We start from the raw sequence: 18,327 nt of genomic DNA on the forward strand, positions 1-18,327 counted from the left end.
GGGGGGTGGTATTGGTCAGGGTGCAGAGCTTGAGCGTGTTCCTGGTGGGCATTAGAGGTCATTCCCTTGGAGATCAGGTGATTGGGAACCGAACCGAGAATGAGGGGAAGAAGATGCAAAGATAAAAGTAGAAATCTGGGCTGGCCAGTTAGCTCCATCGGTTAGAGCACAGTGTTACAACACCAAGGTCAAGTGTTCAGATTCCCTTACTGGCCAGCTGCTGGTGGGAAAAAAACCCTAAAAATCTAAACCCAAAGTATCTGGGATGTTGGGTCAGAACCAAGCCACCGGCACAAGGGAAAGGCAAAGATACAGTGTAGTAGATTGAATTATGTCTCCCAAAACTCCCTTGAGGCTTAAATTGCGTCCCCCAAGTTTTATGTATTAGAAATTTAGCCCCCACTGTGACTCTTAAGAGGATGGGAAATCCTATTATGGTCGTTGAAAGCCTTAAAGAGATTGGATTGTAGGACCATGCCATAGTGAATGGATTAAAAATGGTGGTCAGGGATGTGGTTCTGAGGGCTTTAAAAGAAGAGAAAGGAGAGTCTGTCTTTCTCTCTCTGCTCTCTCTGTTTCCACCATCTTGCAATGTGAGACACCTGGGTCACTGTCGCCGCCACCAGATGGACTTTGGACTTCTCGGCCTCAGAAACTGTAAGCAATAAATTTCATTTTCTTTATAAATCACCCAGTTCAGAGTATTTTGTTATAAGCAACACAAAACAAACTAATACATACAGCCATTGGAAAAGAGTATAGAGGTTCCTCAGAAAACTAAAAACAGAAATATCACACGATCCAGCAATCCCACTTCTGGGTATATACCCAAGGGAATTATAATCAGCATGCCAAAGAGATGCTTGCGCTCTCACGTTCACTGCAACATTATCCACAATGGTCGAGATATGGAAACAACCTGAGCGTCCATCAACAGATGAATGAATGGATCAACAAAACGTGGTACGTTCACACGATGGAACACTATTCTGCCTTAAAAAACCAACCAACAGGAAATTCTGTCATTTGCGACAACATGGATGAAGCTAAAGAGCATTAAGTGAAGTGAAATAAGACAGGCCTAGAAAGAGAAATACTGGATAATCTCACTTTTATGTGGAATCTAAAAAAAGGTGAACTCACAGAAGTAGAGAATAGCATGTGGTTACCAGAGGAGGAGGGGGGATGGGGAAAGGGGAGAAGCTGGTCAACGGGTACGAAGTTTCAGCTAGGACGGAGTTCTGCTGTTCTGTAGTTAATCATGTACTGAGTGTTTCACAATAGCTCAAAGAGAGAATTTTAAGAGTTCTCACCACAAAGAAAAGATAAATATTTGAGGTGATGAATATGCTGATTAGCCTGATTTGACCATTCCACAGTGTATAAATGTATCAAAACATCACCTTGTACCCCATGTATATGTATGTATACTTTATTATTATTTGTCAATTAAAAATAAAATAGAATTTTTAAAAAAGAGAGAAAGAAATGACAAAGGGATCAGATGTAGCTAATCTTCACTTTTATACATCTTTTAGCTTTTCTGGGCTAGGCTAGAACTGGGATTAGTATAAAGGGAGAGTTGAGCCTATAAGTGGGAGAAATTATCACCACCTTGATATAAGAGAAATATTGAAGGAATAGGAACCTGGCTTTTCTGGTCCCACTCTCTACCTTGGAAATGGAGACTGAGATCTATGGACAGAAGGTGTTGGAGGTCTTTTGGGAGCCTCTGAACTGAAGTGGTTAAGAATTACGCTACTGGCCCCTTTCCCTGGTTCTCCATTCCTCCTGGAATAAAGACCAAAATCCCTAACCCAGCCTCTGAGGCTTTGCATGATCTTGTAGGGACCCTAAGTATGGTTGTGTAGGGGTGCCCTGGACAAGGGCACTTGGCTGAGAGGTGGGTGAGGACTGATACCCATAGCCAAGCCATGTACAACAGGTCTTTGCCCAGAGAGGGTGCCTTTTCTAGTGCCATTGGGCTTGCAGCAAGTTCTAGATCCAGCTCTCATTCCCTTTCCATTCTCAGTTTACTGAGTTGTAATCCAAGTTTCTGGGCTCTTCTCCACTGGCTTTCTCATAGTTCTCCATACACAATGTTATCTACAGATACAGAACAAACCATGCCAAAACTCAGTGGCTTAAAATGGTGATGACAATGTTCATTTTGCTCACAAATTTGCAATTCAGCCAGAGCTTGCTCCACTTGGCATCTGCTGCAGTAGCTGAAAGGCTGGAACTAGAATCATCTGAAGTTTCCTTCACTCACGTGTCTGGAGGGCAGTGCCCTTTGCCAGCTAGGTCTTCAGCTGGGACTTCTCCATGTGGCTATGTGGCTGCCTCATTGCATAGTGGCTGGGTCCCAAGAACACCAGGTGGAAGATTTTTAGATTTAGACTCAGATGTCATATGGCATCATATCTGCTATAGATACAGGCCCTCCTAGATTCGATGGGAGGAAACATAGACCCTTTCTTCTCGATGGATGAGTGTTCTGTCTAAAACTATCTGTAATGGTCTAAAACTAGATGGAAAAGGTTTTATTTTCCTATCTCAAGTTATTTCAAAACTATTTTGTAGGTTGTAAGCTAAGCATGGGCAAAGAGAGAGAGGACCATGCCCTTCAGATGACCTCAGGAGCCTGAACATTTTCCACCAAGGTGCTGGATCCAGATTAAACCAAAGGACTGAATTCAGAATCAACCAATCAGTTACTGACTTTAAGCCAATCAACCCTCATCCGCCCTGTCCTGACCAATCGGTGTAGCCCCACTACCATAATTGACCTGACTTGAAACTAGCCAATCCCCTATTGCCTTGTCATATGGCCTGATTGACAGCTAGCCAATCAGATTTACCTAGTGCCCCTTTAAAAGCCTGTTCAGCCCCAGGTTCTGGGAGACAGATTTGAGAGAGCTGTGCCTCCTGTCTTCCGGCCAGTTGACTTCACTAAAAAAGCCTTCCTTCTCACAAAAGCCAGTGCCATGACATTGGCTTCTGTGCACATTGGGCAGGAAGCCCTTGCCTGGTAACACTGTCATGTTGTAAGAAGAGCTATGGGGCATGACATAGTGATGCAGCCATCTGTGGAAAATACAATCTGCCACACACACTTGCTTCCTCAGGCCACAGGGCCTTTGCACATTCCGTTTCTTCTACCTGGAACACTCCTTCTCATCTTCCCTTAATTAAGGTCTCCTCATCTTTCACATCTCAGCTGAGTGATCATTTCTTCAGGGAAGCCTTCCCTGAGCTCCCTGACCAGATCAGTTTTCTCTAGTTTATGCTTCCTGTTTTCTTCTCAAAGCTTATCACAGTTATAATTTAGATGAGTGTAAATATAATAGAAGCATATAATTTTGTACTCTTTTATACACACACACAACGTCTGTTCAGTTAAATAGTAAGCTTCACAAAAAGAGGAACCGTAGAGTTTGCAAACAAGTCTTGCTCTTCACTCTATCCTTAGTGCCTAGTATAGGGACTGAGATATAGTAGGTCTCATATATTCGTTGAATGAAAAATTACATAGATGTGCAAGACTGGAGTTTGGAGCCTCCTGTGCTGATGGTTGTGTTACCCCTAGGACAGGAGCCTTAAACCCAGGTGGGAAAAGAGATTCAGAGAAAGATGCTTCTAAGCTTGATGCTGGAGTAGCAGCTGACCTCAACTTTGGAAGTTTAATTGCTGTAGAGATCAGTGTTAATCTCTGTAGAGTAAATCTCTCCTGCCTAGCTCCCACAAATGCTAATGAGTTCATTTCATTTGTCTCCACCGAGTGAGCCACCCAAGTAGTATCTGTCTCCCAAAGGGAATTAGAGGAGACTTGGAATATTAGAAAAAATACAGGACTAATAAATAGTTTTCAGGTGGGAGCCAGCCCTGCCTCCTGCTCCTTTTTCAGTCAGAGGCAGCAGAGACCTCCAACCTGTTCTGACTTTACACCAGGATTAACAGAACGTGCTCTGCTAGGGCACACATAGATTCCTTCACCAGGCAAAGGCATTCAGGATCAGGAAGCTTAAGCCCTAATTATGGAGGAGGGGAAATGGGGCAGGGTCTGCAGTGGGGATGGGAAGGGTTTCGAGGAAGAGCATGGAGAAAGAAAAAAAAAGGTTAATAATCAGGTTTGCTGTGAAATTAAAATTCCATGACACATTTGTTCACAGCCTGCAGATTTGCAAACCTCTCTACGAGAAGCAAGGGAGACACAAGTGAAAGGGAGAGACAATGCAGGGTGGAAACCAGGTTCCTCCTACACCTATTCCAGGGGAAATCCTGGGAGCCCTGGCCTCCCAAAGACTATGCTCATGTTCTCATCCCTGCCCAGGCTGCAGCTCCTCAGGGCCTGAATGCAGCACAGGCCTTGTTCCATCTGCCTTAGGAAAAATCTGTGCACCCTGGACGGGAGAGTGGCCAAAAAAATTATTAGCTAAACCTGAGCAGGAACTCTTAACCTTTTGTATGTGTTATGGTCCTCTCTGGCCACCTGGTGAAGGATATGGACATCTTCTCAAAGTCCATGTTTTGTTTTGAATGCATTACATAAAATATATAGGAATGATTGTAGACTTCCACTACTGACGAACACGGAATAATAAGGATCAGATTTACCCTTGTGCCTCAAACAATTTAAAGGCTGACAAAGTATCTGAAACAATGGTTTTCAAAACATTAACTACCAGGCAACAAAGGGCAGCAATCCCCGAGAGTTGAGAAATAAACTAGGTGAGCACTATGATACCGCCCAGCTTATTGCTGGGAGAGCGCAAGTGGTGGTCTCACTGAGTTCAGAAGAAGAAACTGGGAGAAACGGGAGGTCAAGGTGGCTGGACTTTGTAAAGCAGATTATCAAAGAGGAGGGAATTGCACAGGGAGAACTCTAGAGATCTGGAGAAGCTCTCCCTTGAGTCCTCAGCTGAATATTGATCACCACGTGTGTGTGAGGAAACTGTGCAAAACCAGGAAAAGAACCACCTAAAAGGAATAGAGGGAAAAATTCTTGGAACTGAATCAGGAATAGTTCCTGTTCTCATCAACCAGAGTAGAGAACCGCATAATCCACAGGGCATCAGGTAGAGTATTCAGAATGATTTTATCTCAGTAGTTGAGAAAATTTAGCTCTAAACTAAATGCTGCTCTGGTCTTGCCTAACAAGCCTTCAAAACAAGATTGAAAAAAACCAAACTGATTACAAGTAACTTAACCATGTCCCAGGATAAAGCTCAAGAGCATTTAGAATGCTTGTAAGAATAAAAAAATTAAAAAAAAAATCCAGCACCCAAAAAGGTAAAATTCACAATGTCTGGCATGTGACAAAAAGTTACCAGGCATGCAAAGAATCAGAAAAAATACAACCCATAATGAATATAAAAATCACCCCATCAAAATTGACTCAGAAGTGATACAGATGATAGAATTAGCAGACAGGAACATTGAAACAATTATAGTCAAGAAGCTAGGGGAAAGATTGAGAATATTAAGTAGAGACATTAAAGATATTTTTTAAAATCTTAATAAAAATTCTAGAGATAAAAACTATAATGTCTAAGTTGAAAAATACACTAGATAGGATTAACAGCAGATTATGCACTGCAGAGAATGATCAGTGAATTTGTAAACATAGCAATAGAAACTATCTAAAATAAAACAGAAAGAGAAAGAAGACTTTAAAAAATAGACAAAGAATCACTGAACTTTAGGACAACTTTAAGCAGCCCAATATATGGGTAATTGGAGTCCTCAAATGATAAAATATTTGAAGAAACAATGGTCAAAAACTTTTCAAATTTGATGAAAAATATAAATCCAAATATGAATCCAAGAAGCTCAACAAACTCCAAGCACAAGAAACATGAATAAAATTACATTAAGGCATATCTTAATAAAATTGCTTAAAACCAATAATAAAGAGAAAAATTTTAAAGCAGCCAGAGATAAAAGAAACACTAGGTATATACGAACAAAGATAAAAATTACAGTGGGATTCTTGTCAGAAACAGTATAAGCCAAAATATAGTGGAGCAAAATCTTTAAAGTACTGGAAGAAAAAAACAAAATAAAAACTAGCACTTAGAACACTTAGCAAAAATATATTTCAAAAACACAAGTGGATAACTTACCAAAAAAATGGCAAATGAGCATATGAAAAGATGCTCAACATCATATGCCATTAGGGAATGGCAAATTAAAAGAACAATGAGATACCACTACACACCTATGACAATGGCTGAAATCCAACACAGGACAATACCAAATGCTGAGGAGAGCGTGGAGCAACAGGAACCTTCACTCCTTGCTGGTACTAAATGGAAGCCACTTTAGAAGACAATTCTTACAAAACTAAACACACCCTTACCATACGATCTGGCAAGCGTGCTCCTTGGTATTTACCCAAATGAGTTGAAACGTTTTACTCACACAAAAACCTGCACAAAAATGTTTACAGCAGTTTGATTATAATTGCCAAAACTTGCAAGAAATCAAGATGCCCTTTAATAGGTGAATGAATACATAAACTGTGGTACCTCCAGACAATGGAATATTATTCAGCACTAAAAAGAAAAGAGCTATCAAGCCTTGAAAAGACATGGAAGAAACTTAAATGCATATTACTCAGTTAAAAAAGCCAATCTGAAAAGGCTATGTACTGTATGATTCCAACTATATGACATTCTGGAAAAGGCAAAACTATAGAGACAGTAAAAAGATCAGTGGTTATTAGGAATTGGCAGTGGGGGTTGGGGGAAAGGGAAAATGAACAGGAGGAACACAGAGGATGTTTAAGGCAATGAAATTACTCTATATGAAACTATAATGATGGATACATGTCATTATACATTTGTCAAAACCCAAACAATGAACAAGGGTGGATACTAATGTAAACTATGGACTTTGGGTGATGTGTCAACATAGATTCATCTGTTGTGACATATGTACTACTCTGGTGCAGGATGTTGATAATGAGAGGGGCTGTGGGGGGGGGGGCATGAGATTATATGAGAAATATCTGCCTCTTCTCAATTTTGCTGTGAACCTAAAACTGCTCTAGAAAATAAACCTGTTTTTTTTTTTAAAAAAAGATAGTGAAATAAAGACTGTATCCAACACACCGAAGTTGAAAGAATTCATCATCTTCAGACTCATACTACAAGAAATGTTAAAGAAAGCCTATTAGGCAGAAGGAAAATTATATCAGTGGAAATCCAGATCTACACAAAGGAATAAAGAGTACCAGAAATGTTAAGTACATGTGTAAATATATGACTTTTTCCTTATTATACAAATATCTTTGACTATTTGTATAATAAGGAAAAAGATATTTGACTATTTAAAACAGAACTATTCACAATGTATTGTGGGGTTTATAAGACATGGTGGCAAAATATATGACAATAATAATACAAAAACTGGGTGAGGAGAAATGGAAGTATATTATTGTAAGGTTCTTATATGTATGTAAAGTATAATATCATTTGAAGACAGACAGTGACAAGTTAAAGATATATATTATTAACCCTAAAGCAATCATCAAAATAACACAGCAAAGAGTTACAACTGATAAACCAACAAAGGTGATAAAATGAAATCATAAAAATGTTCAATTAATTTAAAAGGTGGGGAAAACAAAGAACAGAATGACAAATAGAAAACTAATCGCAAGACAGTAGATTTAAACACAACCATAGCAATAATCACATTAAATGTAAATGGTCTAAACAACCCAATTAAAAGGCAGAGATAGATTGAGTAAAAAAGCAAGACTAATCTACATGATGCCTACAAGATATGACTTTAAATTGAAAGATATAAAGAGGTTAAAAGCCAAAGGATTGGGCCGACCCCGTGGCTCACTCGGGAGAGTGCGGCGCTGGGAGCGCCAAGGCCGCGCGGGTTTGGATCCTATATAGGGATGGCCAGTGCACTCACTGAGCGCGGTGCAGGCGACACCAAGCCAAGCATTACAATGCCCTTACCGGTCACAAAAAAATAATAATAAAATAAAATAAAAAGCCAAAGGATTGAAAAAGATCTACAATGCTTAACATAAATCAAAAGAAAACTGGAATAGCTATAGTAGCATCAGATAACTTAGGATCAGGAGCAAAGAAAAAATAAAGGGGATCATCTTATAAGCAAGAAACAATTGGAAAATGAAATGTAAAAAATACCATTTACAATAGCATAAAAATATAAAACTAACAATTAATATGAATTTCTCAGGGATAAAACTGACAAAAGATATGTTAAACCTATACATTAAAAGCTATAAAATGTTGTTAAAGTAAATTTTAAAAGGCCTAAATTCCTACTCCTTAGATGTGGGTTGCACCTAGTGACTTCTTTTCAAGAAAGATGGAAAAAAAAGAGTAACTTAGAGAAGAAACAGCCTGGAAATCAAGACTAATGTCAACAATCATGTCATGTTGATACCACATACGATGGCACTTTCACTCTGTGATCTTCCTCCAAATAACCCATATCCCAAGTTTTATGAGAAAAACATAAGACAAATTCCATAGTGGGGCATCCTACAAAATACCTAACCAATATTCCTCAAAACTGTCAAGGTCATCAAAAACAAGGAACATTTGAGAAACTGTCACAGTCAAGAGGAGCCTAAAGAGTCATGACAACTAAATGTAATGTGATATCCTGGATGTGATCCTGGAATGATAAAAAAAAAAAAAGTTAGGAACACCAAGGTCACAGGTTTGGATCCCTGTACTGGCCAGCTACCAAAAAAAAAAATAAAAGAAAAGAAAAAGGTAAAAATTAAGGAAATCCTAATAATGTATGAATATTGGCTCATTAATTAAACAAATGTATTGTGCAAATATTAATAATAGGGGAAACTGAGTGCAGGGTATACGGGAACTCTCTGTATTCTCTTCTCCATTTTTCTGTACATGTAAACATTTAAAACTGTTCTTAAAAAGTCTATTTTAAAAAAACTAAAGAAGGCCTAAATAAATGGACAGATTTACCATGTTAGTGGATGGGAAGACTAAATTTTTTTAAGATATCAGTTCTTCCCTATCCTATATTAGAGATAGGCAAACTCTGGCCTGTAGGCCAAATCCAGCCTAAAACCTGTTTTTATAAATAGTGTTGTTTTGGAACACAGTCACACTCATATGTTTCTGGGTTGTCTATGGCTGCCTTCATGTTTCAGTAGTGGAGTTGAATAGCTGGAACAGAGACTGTATGGTTCAAAAAGCCTAAAATATTTACTGTCTAGCCCTTTATAGAAAAATTTTGCTGACCCCTAATCCAATGCCATCCTTGTTAAAATCCCATAAGGCTGTTTTGTAGAAATTGATAAGCTAATTGCAAAATTCATATGAAAATGTAAAAGACCAAGAAAAGCAAAAACAACTTTAAAAAAGAACACAGTTAGATGAATTATGCTACCTGACTTTTAGACTTTTTATAAAACTACAAGAATCAAAACAGTATGGTATTGGTGTAAAGATAGATAAATAGGTCAATGGAAGAGAATAGAGAGTTCAGAAACAGGGGCTGTCTGGTTAGTTCAGTTGGTTAGAGCACAATGTTATAACACCAAGGTCAAGGGTTTGAATCCCCATACCTGCCAGTTGCAAAAGAAAAAAAAAAATAGATTCACACATATAAGGGGTCTTCAAAAAGTTCATGGGAAGATTCATATTATCTTTTAATTCTGTTCTTCCATGAACTTTTTGAAGTAATCTTGTGTATGATCAGTTAATTTTCCACAAAAATACAAAGGCAGTTCAGTGGAGAAAGCATAATATTCCAATCAAATGATGCTGGGATAATGGATATATGTATGAGAGAGAGAGAGAAAAAAAAAAAAAAGAACTTAGATTCATACCGTACTTGTACCATATGCAAAAATTAATTCAAAATAGGTCACAGACTTAAATGTTAAACCTAAAACTATAGAACTTCTGAAAGGAAATGTAGGGGAATACCTTTGTGACCTTTAGTTAGGCAAAGATTTCTTGGATCTGACATCAAAAAGACAATCCACACACAAAAAAATTGATAAAGTGAACTTTATCAAAATTAACTACTTCTGCTCTTCAAAAAATACTTTAAAAAATGAAAGGATAAGCTACATGATGGGAGAAAATATTTTCATGTCAAACATCTGAAAAAGAACTTATATTTATAATAAGTAAAAACTCTTAAAACTCAATAATAAGAAAACAAGGAATTCAGTAGAATATGAATGAAAGATTTGAACAAACATGTCATTAAAGAAAATAAATAGATTGTTTATAAGCTCCTTAAAAAAAGCTCGACATTATTAGTCATTAGGGAAATGTAGACAAAAACGAGAGTGAGATACCACCTTACACTCATTAGAATGTTTCCAGTCAAAAAGTGACCACAGTGTTGGCAAGGACCTGGAGCAACCGGAACTCTCCTACGTTACTGGTGGGAATGTCAGTGTTATACTCACATTTTTACCACTTTGGAAAAAAATTTGGCAGTTTCTTAAGAAGTTAAATACTTACCCACTATTTGACCTAGCCATTCCACAGCTATGTAATTACTTAAGAGAAATGAAAGTATGTGTCCACACAAAGACTTCTATGCTAATGTTTTCAATGTAGCTTTGTTAGTAATAGCCAGGAACTAGAAGCAATGCAAATGGACATCAACAGATGAATGGATAAGCAAATTGATGTTTATCCACACACACACACAAACCCTCAGGGAAAAAAAAAGAAATAGTCTATTAATACACACAGCAATATGGATGAATATCAAAACAATTACGCTGAAAAAAAGAAGTCAGATTTAAAAAAAGAGTACAAGTTGGACGATGAGCCCGGTTGGTTAGAGTGTGGTGCTGATAATACCAAGGTCCAGGGTTTAATCCCTGTACTGGCCAGCAAAAAAAAAGAGTACATGCTATATGATTCTATTTGTATAAAGTTCTAGGAAATGCAAGCTAGTCTACAGTGACAGAAATCAGCTCAGTGGTTTTGGGGTCTGAGGAGGAGACCGAGGGAAGAATTACCAAGGGGAGCGGAGGAAACTTTTGAGGGTGATGGGTACGTTCCCTATATTAATTGTGGTAATGATTTCATAGGTATACACTTACGTCAAAATGTATCAAATTGTACATTTTTGTGTTAGTCAGCTAGGGCTGCTATAACAAAATACCACAGACTGGGTGGCTTAGCTATCAGAAATTTATTTTCTCACAGTTGTAGAGCCTGGAAGTCCAAGTTCAAGGTGCCATGGGGTTAGTTTCTTGTGAGGCCTATCTCTTTAGCTTGAAGACAGACACCTTTTTGTCACGTCCTCACATGGCCTTTCCTCTATGTGTGCACTCCTGGTGTCTCTTCCTCTTCTTATAAGCACATTAATCCTGTTGGATTAGGTCCCACCCTTATGACCTTATTTAACTTTAATTACCTCTTGAAGGACCTGTCTCCAAATATGGTCATATTGGGGGTTAGGGCCTCAACTTATGAATTTTGGGGGGACACAATTCAGTCCATAACAACTTTAAATATCTGGTAGTTTAATGTTTTTCAATTATACCTCAGTCGAGACTTTAAAAATAAAGAAGAATTTTAAAAAACACACACACAGGATTACAAAAGAGCCCAATTATCTTGAAATGCTGCTATCAAAATATGTTTTAAAAATAAACTTGCAACATAATTATCTACATGTTTATTAAAGTATGTACAATGACTACTGCAATTTCAAATTAATATTGAATGTGAATATTTTGAGGTATCCATAGCTGTTATAATGTGACATGAAAATATCTGCAATTTCTAGCAGTGTTAAAGTCATAGTTACTGCTAATACTACTGTGGTTTGTGGCCCATGCTTATTTTAGAAGGAAATGATACATTTCAGTTAGAGTTTAGTAAAAATAAAGACACAATCTTTTTTTCTCAAAGTCACAGACTCCTGAATTGTGTCCAGGTTGGGAAGCCCTGGAAAGCCTTTTGGTTCAACCTGTGGTAAGAGGCTCCCTCAGCTAGTGTGCAGAACTGTTTCTCAAAACTGCTGCTCACCTGTTTCCCCTTACTCTTTTCAGCAATTTATTTAAAAAATACAGCTACGGGGCCCTGGGAATGAGCATTAGGCTTCCTCAGGAAGATGACGGGTATGCCCACTCCACCACTTGACCTACTCTCCACAGCATACTCTAGCCTGGTTCCCTCCTAACAGCCACCTGAAATGTCAGAGAGGAAACATTTGCTTAATAAAGGCCACACCCAGCTGCTTCCAGGGAAGGCAAGTTTGACTCCACAGCGCAGGCATTCCATCTTGTGGAAAGTAGAGCTGAGTTACATAGAGCCTGGAGCCTGGGGTCTCCAGTGATGTCTAGAACCCATCTCTTGTGGAAGTGATGAGCCTGGCTGGGAGCATGGCCAGCAGCGTCAGAGGCTGGGAAGGGTGGCGTGTCCTACCTTGAGGTCAGGGGCAGGGAGAGCCAGAATGAGCCCTCATTCCCAAAGAGGATCCTGGGCCCCATGGGAAATCAGGATTATTTGATGCATCTCACGAAAAAGAGCTTGCCTGGGCCAACAGGAAGGGCCAGGAACCAGAAAAGGGGATTCTTCTGGGCAATAACTTGGAGCAGAATGGGAGGAGCCTTCAAGAGTCTAAGGACCAAGGTCGTGGGTTGGTCTATGTTCTGCACCAGCACCAGAAGTCTCCAAAGGACATATAGTAGAACTGGAGGTTAAGGTTGTTATTCCTTTACTAATCTACACCACCTTCCCCAAGGTGTTAGTTGTGTGATTGGTAGCTGGGTGTTAGTTAAGTGATTGATGATTGATTGGGAGAGCTAGCGAGGACAGCAAAGCAGAAAGGTGGAGATACAATCAGGTGTCATCAGTCATTCATAGTTTATTACTTGTCCTGTTACTGACATTCCAGCTGCCCCAGGGATTTTCGAGTCACTCCAAGTGACTGGACAACACATCTTTTAAGCCAGTGACTTGGCTGGAGAGTAGTTTCTTACTTGGTACAACTCACATGTGATCCAGATTTCAGCCTCTCCCTTTGAACCTTCAATCAGAGCTGCCCAGAGGAGTAACACAGTGAGCACGCTCCCCACCTCCCTGCCCAGTCTTTGGAAGACCGGCAGTGAGCCCCAACCAGAAAAGCAAATCTGAAGCAGACTCGCTTCTAAGGCAAGGGAACCTGAGGAGACACTGTGGGTGGTGGCGGCAGCCTTGTGTGGATCTGGGCAGACCATGTGCAGTAAGATGTTAAACTGGGAACTCCAAGAGAATGTCCACTGGGCCAAGTTCAAGTTTAAAATTTTTAGCATCTAGCACAATCATAGTACATGTGAAGATGCCTCGTAATTCTTTCTTGTGTCGAATGGAACTATGTACTGATGATCTTTAGGGAATATAAACACAGATTCTGTAGAATAGTGAAGCTGGAAACTAATTTAAAAATTATTAGGGAGATACATACCATAGACAAAAAACAAGTCCAGCAGATCTAAATGTGAAAGGTAAAATGAAAGTGCTTCTAGAAGATAACAGAGAATATCTTTATGACCTTGGGTTAGATAACGATTTCTCAAATAACACACATATTCACAAAAGCAATAATCATGAAGATTACTAAAATTAGAATGTGTAATTTATCAAAATGCACTGTAGTGCACTGAGTTATGTCCCCCCAAAACTCACTGAAGCTTGAATTGTGTCCCCCAAGTTTTACGAATTAGAAATTTGGCCCTCACTGTGACTGTTTCAATTATCCTATTACGGTAATTGAAAAGTGGAGCCTTGAAGAGGTGATTAGATTGTAGGACCGTGCTGTAGTGAATGCATTAAAAATCATTGTCAGGGATGTGGTTCTGAGGGCTTTAAAAGAAGAGGAGAGGAGAGTCTAGCTGTTGTTCTCTCTGCTTCCACCATCTTGCAATGTGAGGGGTCACTGTCGCCACCACCAGATGAGTTCCTTGGACTTTGGATTTCCCAGCCTCTGAAACCATAAGCAATAAATTTCATTTTCTTATAAATTACCCAGTTCCATATATTTTGTTGTAAGCAACAGAAATGGGCTAAAACATGCACCATTATGAGAGTGAAAAGGCAATCCACAGAAAGGGAGAAAATATTTGCAAAACTTATGTCTGACAAAGGACTTTATAGAATATGTAAAGAATTCTTATAAATCAATAGGAAAATGACAACCCATTTTTTTAAATGGGCAAAAGTCTTGAACAGGACTAAACAGAACATCTAAATAGCCAATAAGCATGTGAAAAGATGGTTAACATCGTTAGTCATCAGGGAAATTCAAAATTAAAACCACAGTGATTTACCACAGTACGCTCATCATGAAAGAGAAAAACCCGACAATATCAAGTAGAGCAACAGTCTCTGTACATACACCCTGGTGTAAAATGGTTTGAGAACTATGGAGAAGTTTGGGACTCTCTATTAAAGCTGAACTTACACATGCCCAGATGTCACAGGAATGTATTCATATAAAATGCATTCATATATTAACAAAAAGACATGTACAAGGATATTCATAGTAGCACTGATTGTCTTGGTTAAAAACAACAAAAGGTTCATGTACAGTAGACTGGATAAGTAAATTTATATTCATTGTGTATGTGTGTACACATATACACATATATTTACAATATACAATGAATATAAACTAATTCACTGTATATTATAAATTTATATAATCCTTATATACAATGGAATACGATATAATAATGAAAAAGAACTACTGCTACATTGTTGAATCTCACAGACATGTTAAGGGAAGTCGGAATCATGAATGATTCCATTTCTGCGATGTGTAAGAACAGGCAAACTAATCTATAGTCATATAAGTCAGAATAGTGGTTGCTTTTTGGGTAGGATTGCCAGACAAAATACAGACTACCCAGTTAAATTTGAGTTTCAGATAAACAACAAATAATTTTATTAGCATAAATATGTCCCATGCAATATTTCTATTTGCTAAATTTGGCAACCTTAGTTTGGGAGAATATTGATTTGGAGGGGGCACGAAGATTGCTCCTGTGGTTCTGGTAATATTCTAGATAGAAGTTACGTTGGGTGTGTTCATTTGTAAATGTTCATCAAGAGGAAAGTTTAAAATTTTTGTATTTCCACATGTTCTCACTCATATGTAGGAGTAAAAAAAAAAAAGTTGTAGACAGTGGAATTGTGATTATTAGAGGCTGGGAAGGGGAAGGGGGATAGGAAGAGGTGGGTTAATGGACACGAAATTATAGCTAGATCGGAAAAGTAATCTCTAGTGGTGTACAGTAGTCCTAGGCATCTATAATTAACAATAATTTATTCTACGTTCTCAAATGGCTAGAAGAGAGATCAAATGTTCTCATCACAAACAAATGATAATGTTTTACGATAATGAATATGTTAATTACCCTGTTTTGATCATCACACATTGTATTGAAATGTATAACTCTGTACCTCATAAATATGTACAATCAATAGGTTTCAATTAAAAAGTAAATAATTTCCTCTAAAATTAAAAAGAAAAGATCTTTGTATTTTACAATATGAATGTTATCCTTCACCAAAAAGATTTACAAAATTAAGACAGGCAGAGAAACGGAGGAAAAGTCAGGAGTCTAGGGATGAGATCCCAGTTCTTATTGACTTGAGTGAGTTTGGTCAAATTTTTCCAAGCCTCAGTTTTTCCATCTGTAAAATGGAAATAATTTTAATAAGAACTACTTCTACTAACTCCATGTTATACAGGAGAACATGGAAGTATAGGGAGATGACTACCTTGTTCAGGGCAATCCCATTGATGAGTGACACTCACAGGTTCACCCATCAGGCTGGAGCCCACAAGTTCAGATCCACACTCAACTGCTTTGCTATTGGAAAGTATTTCTTAAACTGTAAACGACTGAACAGAATCAAGACTTTACTTATGATTATGTAGGGCAGGAAATTTTAATAGATTCTAGAGATTATTTGCAAAAAATATAAGTGTCAGTGCATTTTCCTGGTGAGAGAGCCTAAACCTAGCTTTGGATTCCCAACGGGGTCCCCGGAAAACTCTCTCCTAAAAATGGAAGCATTAGATAAGCCCTGATCTGAAGGAGACCATCCAGCCCAGTATAGCCAATAGTAGTGGCCTTGACTTGACTCCCGTGACCTGAAATTCCTCTTCCCTTCTGACCTAGCCTTTCCCCTTTCCTTCCCTTCTAGTCTGAGGCAAACCACTTCTCCTGGTAGCCACCACTCTCCTGCCTCCCTTTTGAAAGCAGTGGTCAGGGGCGGGAGGGTGGCAGGCCTTCCTCACCAGGGCTGTGCTCTTGCTTAATTAGAGTTTGTGAAGGGCTGAATGTTATTAAATTACTAGACAATTGCGATGGAGCCTTGCTAAAATCTGTGTGCTGCTCTAATGGGGTGGGAGGAACTTGCCTGGAGGAATCGAGACAGGAGGGTGGCTGGAGACACTCTTCTGGTGGGGCTGCCCCCTCCTAATGGACAGCACCAGGAAGAAATCCTAGACGGTCTTTGCTGCAGCTGCCCAGTTGTCTTCCGGGCTTAAAAGCCACTATTACAGATGTGTTTGTTCTGAGTTTAAGCACCTTTCCTTTTCATATTGCTGCTCTTCTTGAGAGGAGTAACTAGGAGGGATAGAGTAACAGTGACAAGAGCTAAGGTTCACCGAGTCCTCCCAAGGTGCCAGAACTGTGCTAAGTCCTGGAGAGGGCACACAGGAAAGGGAAACTGCCCGATTGAAAGCTGCAGCGAGCAAGGCAGGTCTACATGTTATTCCATTGAATCCTCATGAAGACACTCAGATGTGGATATTACGTCACTATTTTACAGATGATGGAAGAATCAGAATGATCAATGGACTGACTGGTCCAAAGTCACACATCCATACACGGCCAAGCGAAGATGTGAATCCTTCTGGTGAGGCCAAGATGCCCCCCTGTGCAGGGTATAAGTTCTCAGTGGGGTAGGGGGGCACAGTCTGAAATATTCCCCAGGCCATTCTGACACAGCCTTAGTTGTCTGGGGTGGGGTGGGGGTGTGTGGGTGTGGGGAAGGGATAGTGGCCCCCCTCACCAGTTAGAAAACTTACCAAAGTGAATTTCAAGTTTATCATATTTCTTCCAGGGAGGGGGTTCCATGTAGAGCAGCGATTCTCCACCGAGGGTGGTTTTGCCCCCACCACCACCCCACGGCGGACATTTGGCAATTTCTGGAGACATTTTTTATTATCACAGCTCGGGGGGAGGGGAGGGTTGCCACTGGGAGCTAGTGGGAAGGGACCAGGGATGCTCAGTATCCAACCACACATGGGACAGTCCTCCACCACGAAGACTTATTCAGTCCAAGACGTTAATAGTGCCAAGGCTGAGGAGTCCTGGTGTAGAGGAGAGGGCACTGTTTTGGGGTGGGGGATGAGAAAAGGGGTAAGTTGGGGAAAACTCTGGGCATCCCAGAAGAAGTGTAAATGGGGGAGAGAATGGATGAAACTTGGAGACACAGGTTGTCTTCTTCACAGTGTAGCTGGGGGCTGGGTGTGAGTTTTGCTTTAAAGCAATCTATTTACATTTTTGCCAAGATCCTCTTTACACCCCCAGAGTGCCACAGAAATCATGAGGATCGTCAGGTTGACCAGGATCCAATAGCAAAAAAAGACCTGGGTTTGAATTCAGGCCACTCGAATTGCAGTCCTGGCCTGGCGAACCTGGATCTCTTGGATCCTCAGCTTCCTTACCTGTACAACGAGGGTAAGTATACTTGTCCTTTCTACCTCACAAGGGTTTGTGAGCAGCAAGTGGGACAATGTATAAGAAAGGGCTTTGTAGTAGTCCCCTTATAGGACAGAGGATGCTGCGGTTGTAAAACCTGCATGCTGGGCTCGAAGCACATTTTTGATGGTTGGGGTTTATCATTTACTTTTAAATTAAAAGAGTGAAATGGAATCTTTTGCCATCCATGTGCTTTGAAATTCAAGTATGAGAGTAAATTTGACAAACAGAGGTTTAAAATTACATATTAGATGCAAGGTTAGTAACGGCTACCTTGAAATATCCCTAACTTGCATGGGAGGTATGGATGTGAGAAAGAAAGAGGAAGTCAAAGCATTTATTTCTCGAAATAGAAAGAGCGTTACTTCCTTTCCAATTGTGCAAATAATCCACACCCAGTTATTAAAAAAAAAAGATAACATAGATAAGTATAAAAATGAAAGTAAAAATTGTCCAAAATTCTATCATCTAGGAAAAAAGTGTTTTGGCATTTTGGAGCACATTCTTCCAAATATTTTTAATGAACAATTAGCATTTTTATTTTTTTAAAAAAGACTGTA

The sequence above is a fragment of the Cynocephalus volans genome, chromosome 7 (genome assembly GCF_027409185.1).
Source record: "Cynocephalus volans isolate mCynVol1 chromosome 7, mCynVol1.pri, whole genome shotgun sequence".
In the NCBI taxonomy this organism is placed as follows: domain Eukaryota; kingdom Metazoa; phylum Chordata; class Mammalia; order Dermoptera; family Cynocephalidae; genus Cynocephalus; species Cynocephalus volans.